This window comes from Charadrius vociferus, unplaced genomic scaffold (assembly GCF_000708025.1).
Source record: "Charadrius vociferus isolate BGI_N301 unplaced genomic scaffold, ASM70802v2 scaffold79, whole genome shotgun sequence".
Classification (NCBI taxonomy): domain Eukaryota; kingdom Metazoa; phylum Chordata; class Aves; order Charadriiformes; family Charadriidae; genus Charadrius; species Charadrius vociferus.
The window spans coordinates 79,213-93,949 of record NW_009650182.1 but is presented as its reverse complement, the minus strand read 5'-3'; positions in this window follow the sequence as shown (position 1 = coordinate 93,949).

The following is a 14,737-nucleotide window of genomic DNA, read 5'->3' as shown; positions in this document are numbered from 1 at the left end:
GGCGGGGGGTGGGGTGTCCCCGCTGCCCCGCTGGGCTGGGCACAGGCGGCCTGAGCAACTTGGACAAGGGGAAGAGCAAAGCCGTCCCCCTGGGGGGGAACAACCCGGCTGGGGGACGCCAGGCCGGAAAGCAGCTCCCCAGAAAAGGGCCTTGAGGGAAGGGGGGTGGGGGGGAGGTCCTGGTGGGCACCAGGTTGGACGTAAGCCAGGTGCATGCCCTCGCTGCAGAGAAGGTGAATGATAACCTTGGGCTGCGATAGGCAAAGCGATGCCAGCAGGTCGAGGGAGGCGATCCTGACCCTCCAAGCAGCTCTGGGTCCGGGTTTGGGCTCCCCAGTACAAGAGGGACGTGGATGTACTGGAGAGAGTCCAGCGAAGGATCACGAAGACGGTTAAAGGACTGGAGCATCTCTCCTATGAGGAAAGGAGAAGAAAGAAAAGAAGCCTGGAGAAGAGCAGGCTCAGGGGGATCTCATCGATGTGTGCAAATACCCGAAGGGAAGATGCAAAGAGGACAGAGCCAGGCTCTTTTCTGTGGTGCCCAGTGCCAAGACCAGAGGCAATGGGCACAAACTGAAACACAGTAGTTTCCCTCTGACTATCAGGAAACTTTTTTACTGTGAGAGTCACTAAACCCTGTTACAGGTTGCCCAGGGAGGTTGTGGAGCCTCCATCCCTGGAAATACTCATCTGAACCAGGTCATGGGGAACTTGCTTTGGGTGGCTCTGCTCGAGCAGGGGATTTGGACAAGGTTATGACCAGAAGTCCCTTCCAATCTCAGCTATTCTGTGATTCTGTGGTTCCTCCTCACCCCACAGCACTGTGGAAGGATCCCTGTAGAGGGATGGGGTCCCTCAGTGGATAAGGGAGCCCCTGAATAAGCTCTGCCGTGCTGTTCTGAAGGAGGGTTGAGGCCTCCATACCCTTTACAGTGACCCCTTCATTTAGGCCACATCCAAGAGTGTGGCTTCAACTCCTCCTGCAGAATACAGAGGATGTAGGTTTTGAAGAAAGTCTTTCCCGAACACGAGGATGCCTCAATTCAAGGATATGAAAGGACCCTTGCTCCTCCTTTGCCAACAGACATGTATGGACCTAGAGAATATTCATTCTGTCAAGGGAAAAAAGGACAGAAGGGACCTCTGTAATAGAGATCTCCCCTAGGCAGTGGCCCAAATGCTTGCATCAGTGACAGCGAGGGGCATGGGAACCCAGCACTGACAGCCTGCAGTCCCTGACAGCAACCAGGAAAGCTAACAGAGGCAGTCAAATGGAGTTGCTATAATGGTAAGTGAAAGTGCCTTTGGCCACTTAAAGACAGTGACCAGGCCTCCCTGCATTCTGGTATCCCAAGAGGATAACATCCTGATCCTGTGCAGTTGGGCCACAAGGTTTGATTTAGGTGTGGATCTCATTGTGCTTCAGTGTTCCTCAACTCAGCAGTAGCACCTGTGATTCCTGTGCAGGGCTGACATGGGAGCAGAAATTATCATCAGTATGAAAGTGAGATGGAAGAAGGATTGAGCTGGAATTTCATTAATAAGCCAATAGAGCGTTGTTCATGAGTTGCACACAAGGTGAAAAGAAAATAGGACAAAAGAGGTAGAATGTACTGGGTTGTGTTTTTTTCAAGATCAGAACAGAAACAAAAGTTTCCTTCTGCAGGATCATTAGTTACTATTGCCGCTATTGGTAGTTGAAAGGAATATATACTACCAAAACAAACTACAGCTGTGGTGCAGCTTCTTGAGGCAAAAAAGAAGAAAATATTTCTCCTCATACAGTGAGCACCTGACATCAGTTCAAACAGAAAACTTGAGGTTTTTAACATGAATTTTAGTCACGTGAGATATCATGTTGTATATGCATACCCATCTCCCATACCAAACTGGCTTTATTGGTTGTTAAGTTTTATTCCCTAATCACTTCTTAAACACACACTAGTTGTTTCTATTAATGTCAGTACCTTTGAATCATTGCTCAACCACATGGGGAAAAAACAAACATTCCCCTAAATCATCACTGACTCTCATCCATCTGACTGGAAATTCATTTTCCTCTTCAAACAGTCTCACATTTTGAAAAAAAAAAAACCCAGTCCTAGGAGGCTGGGTTCATTCCCTTGCTCCTCAAAGCACAGTACTTCATTCATGCCCTCTATTAAGTCCTTTCCTGCAGTAGCTTTCCTGTGGGACATCTGTTCTAGAATTTCACACTTATGAGGGGCAATATTATCAGACCTGCGAGTTCCTGTTTTGCAATAAATACTTTTCATGGCTTTCCATAGTTTTCGTGGCTTCTGTTCATAACTGAAGAACTAAGCTACTTATGTTTGTTGCCCTTCCTTTTAACCTTTCCATCCTTTCCATATCTCTCTGCAAAATTAGGCATAACAGGTAAAGCCTTACTGAATAGTTGGCATTTCTTTATTCCCATATGTCTGCTAAGCTGGTTTTTGTGCAAATACCCTATTTCTTCTACAGTATCTGCCAGGCATAGCCTGATCTAATCAGCAGATTAGATTCCACTGAAGATTCCTATGGCTTCTTTCATGGTGAAGTGTGTAAGTAGCAAAGGAGTTCAAGGGTATGTCTCCACAATGAAATGGAGCACAGGACAGAACCCTCATGTTTAACTCCAACCACAAATGTGGATATTGACCTCACCAATCTCTACACAAACCAACTCATTCTTTTGTGAACTGAACTTCAAGTAAAAGGATTGAGACAATCAGATGGAGATAGTGGCACGATCTAAGCCCTGTTCAAGATCAGTGGGATTTGGTCGCCTTTAATGATGTAGACACACTTGAAAGTGTTGTGCTCTGTCAGTCTGGTTTTGTTCCTGTGTATAGTATCCTGATGGTGCCCTATGCACTGCCCTTTGCCACATATTGATGTACTGTGCAATCATCTAGAAACACTCACCGATGTAGCGTTATGTTACCTGATAGACTTGTCCCAAGACATCCACTTCCGCTTTACAGTTCTTTCCTCTTCGATTAAGTGCGCTCTTTGCAGGGATCACATGGTTTATGCCAGCCATCTGTGTTCCATCTCTCTTAAACTGACCTTATATCAATCTTCAGAAATTTTATTATTACTAGACATCGGAAGTTTAAGTTTGTGTAGAAGCTCCCAATGGTTGCCTTTCCTATGAAAAGATGTTAAATGTATATAACTCAAATACATATAAATGCACTCTTTAATCTGTAAAACTGTATTGCTTGTGGTGTTTGCTACATTGGCTGAGCATACCGAAAAATTTGTAGGGAGGCATACTTATGGCCCTCGAGTTAGTATCAAACTGATGGGCAAAAAGTAGGAGAAGCCCAGCCAACGTGACCTTTGTAAGTGACATGGCACCTCACCAGCAGAAGCAGGAACAGGGCATCTCTCTCCTGAATCCCTTTTCAGCCTTTGATTCCGCGGAGCATGCCGACTTCTTGTTTAACTGGGATTAATGATCACACCCTTTGATGATACCAGGGGAAAAAAAGCTCAGGCACAGATCCAGGGCTTAACAGTTCCTCTTTGAACTCAGACGACAGTAGTTCGGCGTCTCTGACATGCCTTTTTGCCAAATAAGAAACGGCATTTTGAAACATGTTTGGTATAATACTTAATCCTGGTGAGACTGCAAACAAATGTTCTTGTATTTCCTATATCTAGATACACTTCTTTGTTATACAGTCACAGATTTTTTTCAAAAGACAACATTCCTCCCCTAAACACCTTTAAATGTATATACAGGGAAAACCATGCCTGAACAAAAATTTTGCATCCAAACACTGTGAAATTTGTATGCGTAAATTATCATTAATGACTAGCAGCGTTTTTTTAAGAGGTTACATTTCAGCAACTGTATTTATTACTTTCACCACTCCAGATGGGAGAGTCCAATGCAGAGAACTGTACAGGTTACTAAGAAAACTGTAGGAAAAAGAAAAACAGAATTACATACAAGTTATTTTAAACTATATGGTCCTACCTGCAGGACTCTGTGCAGGCCACAGAACTGATGGTTATTTCTCTGATTCGAGGGATGAGAAATTCAGACTGTGAGATTATCATATTTCCTTTATTATTCACTTCTTCCTTTATTACCTTGCTGCCAGCATAGAGTAGTTGAGGGCACCAGGACTCAATATTATGATAAGGAGATAAATGTTCTGTGGGATATTAGAGTATTCCATTTGGGGCAATTTAGAGTCCATTTGTGCTTCTCTAAACCAGATCTCAGTTCCTGCCAAGGTGTCCTGAAAGAAAAGTCAATGTCCATACAGCACCGTAGGCAACTGGAGGGATCAGGAGCATCTAGCTTTTCCAGTGAATAGTGCTTCCTATTTTGCTTCCTGTGTTGGACTATGAGGTTGGCCAGCAATCATCCGTCACACAGTCTTGTTTCTATCTTTATTTCTTGCCAGGTTACTCTCCCAAAGAAGTTTGATTCTTTTCCAAACTTAGAAGTGTAAGCAGAAAGTTTCTGCATTTGACCGTTAAAGCACAAGCTTATATATAACAAAACCTGAAAATCTCTCTGCACATGTTGAAAGGAACTCGTTCATTACAAGGAATAATATTCCAGTATTCGTGGAATAATATTATTTGCCCATCATTTTTTTTTCTGCAGCTGAAGTAATGTGTTGCAAAAAGGAAAAGGATGGTCGGGTAGTATAAATAGTCCAAGACAAAAAGGTAAAGAGAGATCGTTTTCAATAAAGGGAGCATTTATAGCAAAGAGAAACCATTTACAGTGAAAGACTCCGTATGTTTGCAAGTTAGGTTTACGTTGGCAAATGTCGTCCTGCAAACATTGCAAAATATGTCAGCTGGATCCCGATTTCCCCTTACATCCACACCAAAAGGTGGTTTCCGTGGCCTCGTGTGTTTTATGGTCTGCAAGTGTAAATTTGTGCTTCTTGGCTTTGCCAGCTAGTAGGATTGCAGACTGGTCCTGCACACACTTTACACATTTCACTTTACAATATACATGTTTTTGGGAGGAATTAAAAGATCAACACATTGTTCTGAAAGTATGTACACAAGTTTTTCTACAGTACAGCTATAAAAATCTTAATATGCAAGATTGCATGTGTAAGAGTGCACAAGAGATGAAGGGAAAATGTGAACAGACTAATATTTCCAAAGCGATGGGCATAATTGGCATATATTCTCCCCATGTTCAAATGTGTAAAACGGGGCTACTATGGCTGCCTGTGAGAATTCACACATACATCTAGAGGACACTAAAACTACTACAGGATAGTTTCAAGTTCTTCAAAGAAACCCAAGGAATAGGAAGCCATTTTTAAGGACTAAAAATTCCACAGTCGAAAGGGAAATGAAGAAATAATAAAAAATACAGTGTAATTAAGGGTACACTAAAAAAATTAGAGAATAATCCATTGCAGTCTCCTGCAGTATTTCTTTTCTCTAACAGGATCTAGCCCTGAAAAAAAAAATTATAAAGAAATATAAAAAGTGGCAAAGACAACAGGAACTGCTGATGAAGTGAAATACATATGAAAGCAAAGTGAAATCCTGCAGACAATAGCAGAGTAGAAGGGAAGTGAGGTGGGTTTTTTCCCCCAGTAGGCTAAAAGGAAAAGACAGATAAAGGATGAAATAGAATCTGTCTGAAACACAGAATGCAAGGGCCCTGACGTGGCAAAACTCCTGTGTAAATAGTTCTTTATTTCTTTAGGAAGGAAGCAGAACTAAAGATACACCCAGACCCAAATTCAAGGAAGAAGATGGGATGCTCAGAGGAAGTATCTGCAATAAGGAGATGATAAATATTTATTTACCTAACTGTAATAATTTCAGATCTTTAATATTCAGTGAGATTCCTGAAGGATTATGAGTTTCAGCTAATTCCTATTAAAATGAAGTGGCTTTTTGTCAGTGAAACTGATAGATGTTAAGTCCGCTACCTGCAAGTTAAATGTTTAAAAAGAATTACTGAATCAGGGAAAGATTTAATAACTTCTGCTGTTTAAAATAAAATGAAAGAATGAGCTAAATAATAAGCCTGAGCAGTTTTTCACCACAAGAGCCCCAGTAAGTGTTGGCTTAAAGATGTTGGCTTTGCATCTGGGAAGCTGGTGAGAAAGGGGAAGCACTGATCAGGATGAAGTGGCAGGGGGATAACAACACATTTGATTCTGTAAAAAAGAAGAGCTGGTTCTTCACTCATTCTACTAAGTTTTGCTTATCAATGTGTAGACATCTGTAGATGACAAAGTGCTCACGTGCCCCGTTTCGGTAAAGCTATGAAATCTCCCATTCAGAGTGCAATCTGGCTTCCTGTATCAAAAGCTATTACATTTCACACAGTTACTCATGTATTAAGTTAATTATTTAGCTATCAATAAATACGAACTTGTGTTTTGCTACAGAATAAATGCATGACCTGAAGACTTCAAGAAATAAAGAATTCATTACTTTGACAGTTTGTTCCAGTGGGTAGTCCCCTTCAGTGTTAACTAATGGGTACCCAATTCTAGTTTGAATTTATCTGGCTTTAACTTCCAGCCACTGGTTTACATTATGCTTGTTTGCCTGGACAGAAGAGCCTTTATTGCTTTGTGTTTGCTCTCTAATGTACTCACCCTCTTTAGTCTGGTCACCTCTGTGTGCTCTAAACAAGAGGAGCTCATTAACACTTCCTAGGGGGTTAAGACCAGGGTATTTTGGTTTTAGCTTTTTTCTCCACATTTTCCCGTTTTCTGCATTAAAAACAGACACCAGAATTCTCCTGTGTAGCTCTTGTTTTCACCTCTGTGTTCTCATTTATTTCTTTTTTATGTGAATAAAAATGACTATTCACATTAGTCCTTTTTTTTTTTTTTTTCCTGTTGAATCAGACATTGGAGCTCTTGTTCTGCTACTGTTTATTATAAACATTAATCCTCTTTCTGAGTCAGGGTATCCAAGAGCCAGTCTACAGAATGTGGATACAGCCTGCACTATCATTTTACATTTAGTTGACCTCAAATGCCATTCATTTGAATGAACCCTAGTGTTCCTTTTTAATCAAAATCTTGTACACTAGTAAATCATATGCCTCATTAAAATCTGTAATCTCATTATATATACTTGTTTGACAAGACATACTTTCTGTAAAACTGTTGCCGCTAGCATTAATTATATTCCTCTCCATCAAGCTTTTATGACTGTAATCCCATACCAATGGCTTTCATATTTTTCCTGGAACTGTCGTCAGGCAAGCTAACCAGGTAGTTATTACATAGATTATCTCATTTCTCTCCTTTTTTAAAAAAAAATATTTACATAATGTTAAAATTCTTTGTCTTGTAATATTTTTTAGATTTTTAAAAAATTGACAGAAAAGACTGAAGATATGTCAGCCAATTCTTTTAGAACTCTACAGGTGTGAGTACATAAATTTAAATCAGATTTAAAATTCTAAGTTTTATGATATTGTATAATACCACTTAGCTATTAATAAACTGCAGAATTCTTTACCCACCATGATGTAAGAACATCAGACTCCTTCTCTCCAAACATGGAACCCCCAAAATATTTATGAATATTTTATTTCTCTATCATAATTAAACATTCCGCAGTCTCAGCCAGTAATTGATTTTGTGTTTCTTTTCTTACTAATGTAGTTAGAAAATGGTTAGTTATTTGTGTGAACGCAAGCTATGGATTTTTCCCTAAAGTGTTCATCAATATTCTTGTAGTCTACAATTTTTACTTTGTGTCAATATTTGTTTATTCCTTTTCCCACTTATTACAGGTTTTATTTCTAATTATTTTTCCTATTCACCATTGAATCTGCACCAGATTCTATGTACAGCGGCTCTTTTTTTTCAGTTGTGACACTTTTTGTCACATTTTGTAGCAATTAAACATCTCCCTATTTTCATTCAATTTTTTCTTCCTTTTTCCTCTCAAGTCATGTCACTTGTAATCTTAGTGATAGAAAACAAAGTGTATGATTTCAAAGTATATACAGCAGGAGGCAAAAGATATGGAAAGCAGTTTGCAGTTTCAAAGTCCAATGGTCAACTGCAGATAATAATTATGAAGGAGAAAGTATTTAAAGGGAGACCAGGCAGTAAATGATAGAGGACAGCATGAGATAATACTGTAATGCTGCTAGAAAGACTCTTGGTTCACATCCTCAGTTTTGCAATTCAAAATGGTTCAACTGGAACCTAGGAACAGGAGCTGTTACCATTCAGATTTAGATTTTACTGTTCATTAATCATGTTTCAATGTAGACAACCAGGAAGAAGCAACTGGTTTTATTCTAATTTAAATGTTTGGAGTAGGAACACTGATTTCTTGAATTAGTATTCTTCCAGGGTGACAATATAATCAAAAATAATGTAGTAATACAAGCCCTAGATTAGATGTGTTGTAAAAAGAATCACTAGAGGGATTTATCTTTATATCCCCAACCTCAAAACCTGAGAAGTTACACGGACACAGAAATGTTCATAGTTGGAAGTGCAAAGGGATTGCTAACTTTCCAAGCTACTGAACAACTTCAAACAGATGCCATTAAAAATAAAAATCCTTTCACACACTGAATAGGAAACCTTTGCCCAAAATGCCCCAGATTTCCATGCGGTAAGTTAGCCAGTAGCTGTAATATGTCCTGCAATACATCCATATACGGCAGTTTTATATTAAAAAAAAAATAGGAAAAAAAAAGGCATCAGAGAAGACTTCTTCACTAAAAATAAGTTATAAAAATAACTTATAAAAATAAGTTTGATATAAGCCTTTTTTGAGTTTTTTCTATAAGATTTTGTATTTCACAGTCTCCACCCTCCTGTTTAGGAATCTGAAAACAGGCATTTTCTGGTTTACGCTGAAACATGAGAATCTTAAATATCTCTTCAGCTGCTTCCTAATGTTTGTTCCACAGGAAGGGAGTTAGTTCGTAGCATAGTGTGCTTTGTCATATCAGCAAAACCGATAAGCTCAGCCTCTCTTCATCTGGAAAAGGGGCAGAGGAAAAGCACCAGGAGACAGTGCAGTACTTATGGATTGTCGTGAAGGTTTCAGGGAAGAAGACTGTCAGGTAAGCAGAAAAGGTCTTCTGCTATTTACGTTCCTGTGCTGCTTCCCAAACTGCTCAGCTGTGTGTAAGCACTTTCTCTGAAATAGCTTATTTTTGGCTTCCAGCTGTTGGTCAGTATTTCTCATAGCAAACTGAATTTCTCCTAAATTCTATTATTATTCCTGCTTAGCACTTAAAAACCTCATTTTGGCACTGAAAAGCTCTGTCTTGGGTATGTTAGCATACATTCGAGTGTTGGGTATTGCCTTCACACAGAAGATGGCCCATGTCCAGCAGTTCTACCTGACACGCTTGGGCTGGCGGCGTATTGAAGGAGCCAGCAGGGCTCTTTGCTGAAAATCTGATGCTCCATGAGATTGGCTACCTATATACTTTGATTAAACAACGGTCCGTTCCAGAGAGACCTTATCATATGAAAGGGCAGGCTCCTTGTGAGTCCTGGCGCGTTTTTGGCTTTGGCAAATTCTCCTCCTTGGAATTCAGGGAGGCAGAAGATATTTTCAGGTTGAAAGGCATCATTTATAGTTTCTTGGGACTTTTCCTGGACTGTCTACATTAGCAATAAGTAGAAGGCCTGCAGCAATAATACTGATGGCACTGAATCAAAGCATCTACAAAGCTTCTAAAAGTATGATTCTTCTGTGAGCTTCCCGTGAGCGCTTTCTCCCCTACCCTCACACTTCTTTTAGCGTCTCTGTTCGGAGCTGAGCTTTTGGCACAGTCATTGACACGCAGCTTTGTCAAGTTGCAAATTACTAACTACAAGTGTGGAAATACAAAATTAAAAGCTTGTTTATCACAGAGCTTCTTTGCTAGTGTGGGGCATTGAAGCAAGTTGTTGTGTGACAGGAGGGCTAGTGCTTTTTCAGTGTCACGGGGAAAGTGAAATCCATGCCAGGCAATGCAGTGCATCAAGTCCAGGAAGCTGCAGGAGTTTACAAGAAAAACTTCTCCTTTCATAGTTAAAATCCCAGACACTCTACAAAATCCCTGTGGCGTGCAGTTTAAAATGAGGTGCTGCAAGAGCGGCAAATAAAAGTCAGCATGCTCTGCTAATGAGGGCAAATTGTGCCAGCTCTTTACAAAGAATAGCGTGCTTCCACCCATGTCAAACCAGATCTGATGATAAATGTGGGAAGAGAGGGAAGAGAGGCTATGCCACCCTTTCTACTCACCTCAGTCTGGCATCTCAGAGGGACTGTGGATCATAACAAGGCCAAGTGCTAAGTCCTGCACTCAGGTCACAACAACCCCATGCAGAACTACAGGCTTGGGGAAGAGTGTCTGGAAAGCTGCATGGCAGAAAAGGACCTGGGGTGCTGGTCAACAGCCAGCTGAATATGAGCCAGCAGAGTGCCCAGGTGGTCAAGAAGGCCAATGGCATCCTGGCCCGTATCAGGAATTGTGTGGTGAGCAGGACTAGGGAAGTGATCATCTCCCTGTACTTGGCACTGGTAAGGCCCCACCTCAAGTGCTGTGTTCAGTTTTGGACCCCTCACTACAAGAAAGACATTGAGGTGCTGGAGCAAGTCCAGAGAAGGACAGCGAAGCTGGTGAGAGGTCTGGAGCACAAGTCTTATGAGGAGCAGATGAGGGAACTGGGTTTGTTTAGCCTGGAGAAAAGGAGGCTGGGGGGAGACCTTATTGCTCCCTACAACTACCTGAAAGGAGGTTGTAGAGAGGTGGGGGTTGACCTCTTTTCACACATAACAAACAATAGGACAAGAGGAAACGGCCTCAAGTTATGCGAGGATAGGTTTAGGATGGATGTTAGAAAAAGTTCTTCACAGAAAGGGTTGTCAAGCTTTGGAAGAGGCTGTCCAGGATAGTGGTTGAGTCCCCATGCCTGGAGGTATTTAAAAGACTGGTAGATGTGGTGCTTAGGGACATGGTTTAGTGGTGGTTTTGGCAGTGTTAGGTTGATGGTTGGACTTGATGATCTTCAAGGTCCCTTCCAACCTAGACAATTCTATGATTCTATGATTCTGAGATAGGGGGTCTAATCTGCCCTTACTGAAAAATGACAATGTTGTGTGTAAGAGTTGGATTGCCTAGGGGGAAGATGGCTGTATTCAAATTCTCACCACACCCCCAAACATAGCATGCTCTCAGATTACATTGCTGTTCGCTTTATCAGCAATAATAAAATTGTGGCCTTCATTAGGTTCAGGAGTTAAGACACTGTTTCTCGTAAATGATAATATTTTACAACTACTACTTCAGGGTATTTATATGCAGATTCAGACAGTGCTGCAGTGTATGGAGAGCATCCGTTTGGGGGTTTCCAGTTTATAAGAAATTTTGTAGTGCTAATAGCATTCAACTAAGGCAGACATTTTTTCTAGTATTAGGCCTTTTGTCTTAAGTACTTTCTCTGGTAATTTAATAAATCATTCCTCATATCCTCATGTTTAAATTATATTCCCATACAAACCACATCCATCAGAGTTGATGCGAGTGCAACAGTGCATGCTGTAACTTCCAAAGAGCTGGCATCTCACTCCCTCATTAGCAGAAATGTATCTAGAAGTTATAAATGCTTTTCTAAAGGTGCGTATTCACTCCCTGCTTTTCTCCAAAAGCAGCTGAAAGAGGCACTCTGCACCTGCTTTCTCCTTGTGCTGACATCTGTTTCTGCAGGAGAAAGGAGGCAATGAATGTTAAGCTGAAGGGGTTTATTTTATTTATGATTGCAAAGATTCTTGGCTTGAAAAATCAGTTCAATTCCAGTGCCTTTCACCTTCCCTGCTAAGCAGGGAGACAAAGAGAGCATTCATAGACACAACACATGTGACATGGGGCAGTCTAATGGCATTAGAACAGTTCAGTGAAGCATTAATGAATTTACAGTGATGACAGCGCAACAGTGCTAGGATCTAATCTGCTCTGTGGTAAGTCGTTTTCATAAGTAACCTCAAACACAAATAACCAGTCAGGTCTCTAACTAAAATATTTTGGTTTCTGACAAAACATAATCAACTGTTTTTCTTTTGCAACCAGTAGCCATTCCCTTGTTTGCTCTGTCGCTGGTGTTTCTCCAGTCTGTGTCATATCTCAGCCTGTTCTCACCAAGCTCAGATAAGACTTCAGCTATTCTGAGCACCTGATACTTCAAATACATTTTTGCCCATAATCTCCTGTGCTTCATGCCACTAGCCTCAGCAGCTGCTTGGAACTGGGATCCAGAAAAAAAGCCTGGCACAGAAAAATATGTGCTATTTTGTCCGTAATGACTTATTTTTATTCCAACTTTACCTTTGCATCCTTTTTTTCACCATCGTATCTCCTTGCTTATCTGTGCCTACTGATATATTTGGGTGAGGTGGACATGTAAGTTAAACCAGATATCAGCAAGGTTCTTGAGATGAGGAAAGATGTGAGCGCTGGCTGTTTACACAAGATCTTATCCTGCCTCACTGATATCAAAAAGGTTATTGCCATTCACCTAAATGAGCACGGTGACGGAGACAGCAACCTCCGCTAGACTGCCCATTTCCAGAATCCTATAGAGGAAGGCATTGGGCTTGAGGAGATGTAAATTATGTGTAGGAACTTCTCTTCTCATTCTGCCAAGAATGGTGGTCACACATTAGTATCCACAAAATTGTTCACAAGATCAGTAATTTCATTGTAGATATTCCCTCGCAAGGAGAACTATGAGTTTGGTACTTGAAGCAAAGCGAAGTAAAATTCCTTCCAGTATTTCTTAAATGTCTGTGTTCTTATATACAACCCATGACATTTCTCTGAAGAAATAGGTGTTCTTCCAAATGCTATAAAGATACATATTCTAAATCATATTCTCCCTTCCCAGGAAAACTGAGTAATGAACTATACTGGAAGCAGGCAAGGAGAACAAAGAGGGGGGAAAGTGCCCATCTCTGTAAGTTTTCAGGGATCTGCCAAATCTCACTGAAAATGGATTTTGGTTACTGAGATGAAGGCAGGATGGAGTGGGAAAAGATGACAGTGAGAAGTGGAGGTACACTGCAGTCGGCAGTGTTCCTACAGCACAGGTAAATACAACGAAGCTTGCCTTACTTTAGTTTACTCCAGCACTAATACCAGCGAAACCAAGCAGTGTGGGGTGCAGTGCAGACTGGCTAATTGCAGAAGTGCCCAAAGGTCTGAGAAGACTGGTACAGCACAGCAAAAGCCTTTGTGATCAGTATCCAAGTCAGCAAGATCAAAGGTAACTTCCGTAGCAGCTAGAGTTTATTAGTACACCAGTAAGATCTATAACTACACTCCAGATGCACTGTGGCAGTTTTCTTACTCAAACAAAATGTGGCTTTAAGGACATTATCATGAGAGAGAGACTACAGAAGCAAGGCAGAAGAGAAGTGCATCCACAGAGTTTTATTCACTCCCATTGGCTTCTTATGTCAGCAGGGATTGCTGGGAGGAGAAGACAAATCTGTCCTTTTCCATCAGAAATGCTTTGAGAATCAGATTTACAAAAAAAGATTATATAGGATTGATTGCCTTCATTAGCCTCATTTCAGTAATATTATTAGCTATAAATCACAGGACAGTTTCATATAGAATTACATTCTTATTAATATCACAACATCCTCATCCCCCCACCAGTTGTCATGTTCATTTATCGTATGCTGGAAATCCCAATAAAATTATCTACCTGGAGACTAATAGCATGGCTGTATCTTTCGCTCTTCCATACGTTCCGTTAGCTTGCTTTTATCTTTCTTTGTTTTTTAATTTTTTTTGTTGTCAAATTGTATTGCAGAGCACAGAATGCTTTTCTGTTCCTTACCATGTCTCATACATTAAAAATGCATTAAGGAAGATATCAACTACCTCAATTTGCTTTAAAATGTTGTCTTTCCCTCATAGCCACTGAAAATAAGACTCATGAATGCATTAGTCATAACCAGAGTAAGTGGTGGTTCTTCATTTATTAAAATGCAGACCAAAACTCACTATTAAAAGGATTATGTAAAAAAAAAAAAAATCTAGTTTGCTGCGTGTGCTTGACGTTCAAAATAATTCATTGATGATAATAATCATAACAATAATAGGAAGCTGAAGAAAAAATAAAATGACCTTGTCTAATTGAAACCTGGGAAGAAAATTAGTTTTCCTGAACAACCAAAAAAACTGCTTTCAGAAGCGGTTTTATCTCTGTGGAATTGGTGCAAAAGTCATGCTGTTACATATTCCTTCTGTACAGTACCTAAAAGGCTGGGGGAGATATTTTTTCACACATACTCCCAGCCCTGCTGTATTCCCTTTGTGCTTTGTGGGATCAGCACAAAAGGTCTAGAAAGTAGGCTGGAAAAATCAGCTGTGGGTTCTCCTTGAGAGAAGGGCTCCCCAGCTGCCACGGTGCCAGCACAGCCAGCTGTCCCCCACCAGCAGCTCACTTCTCTCCAGCACAATGCCGGACCAAGGTCGTGATGCTCACTGTGCTCCTTACCTGGGGACGGGACAGTCCAGCCCCTAAGGACTGCAGCTGGTGAGGAGCAGCAAAGCATCCCCCATCTACCCCAGAATCAAGTGCCAAAAGGTCCCTGCTGTCTCTCTGTTGGATGTCAGTATTCTGCGTGCACCTGATCCCCATAGGTTTATACAACAATTCTTTCTAATAGAACTTAATAACAGCAGAAAAGCGTGATTGCATGCATGCCTATAATATGGGGCTTCATACAGAGA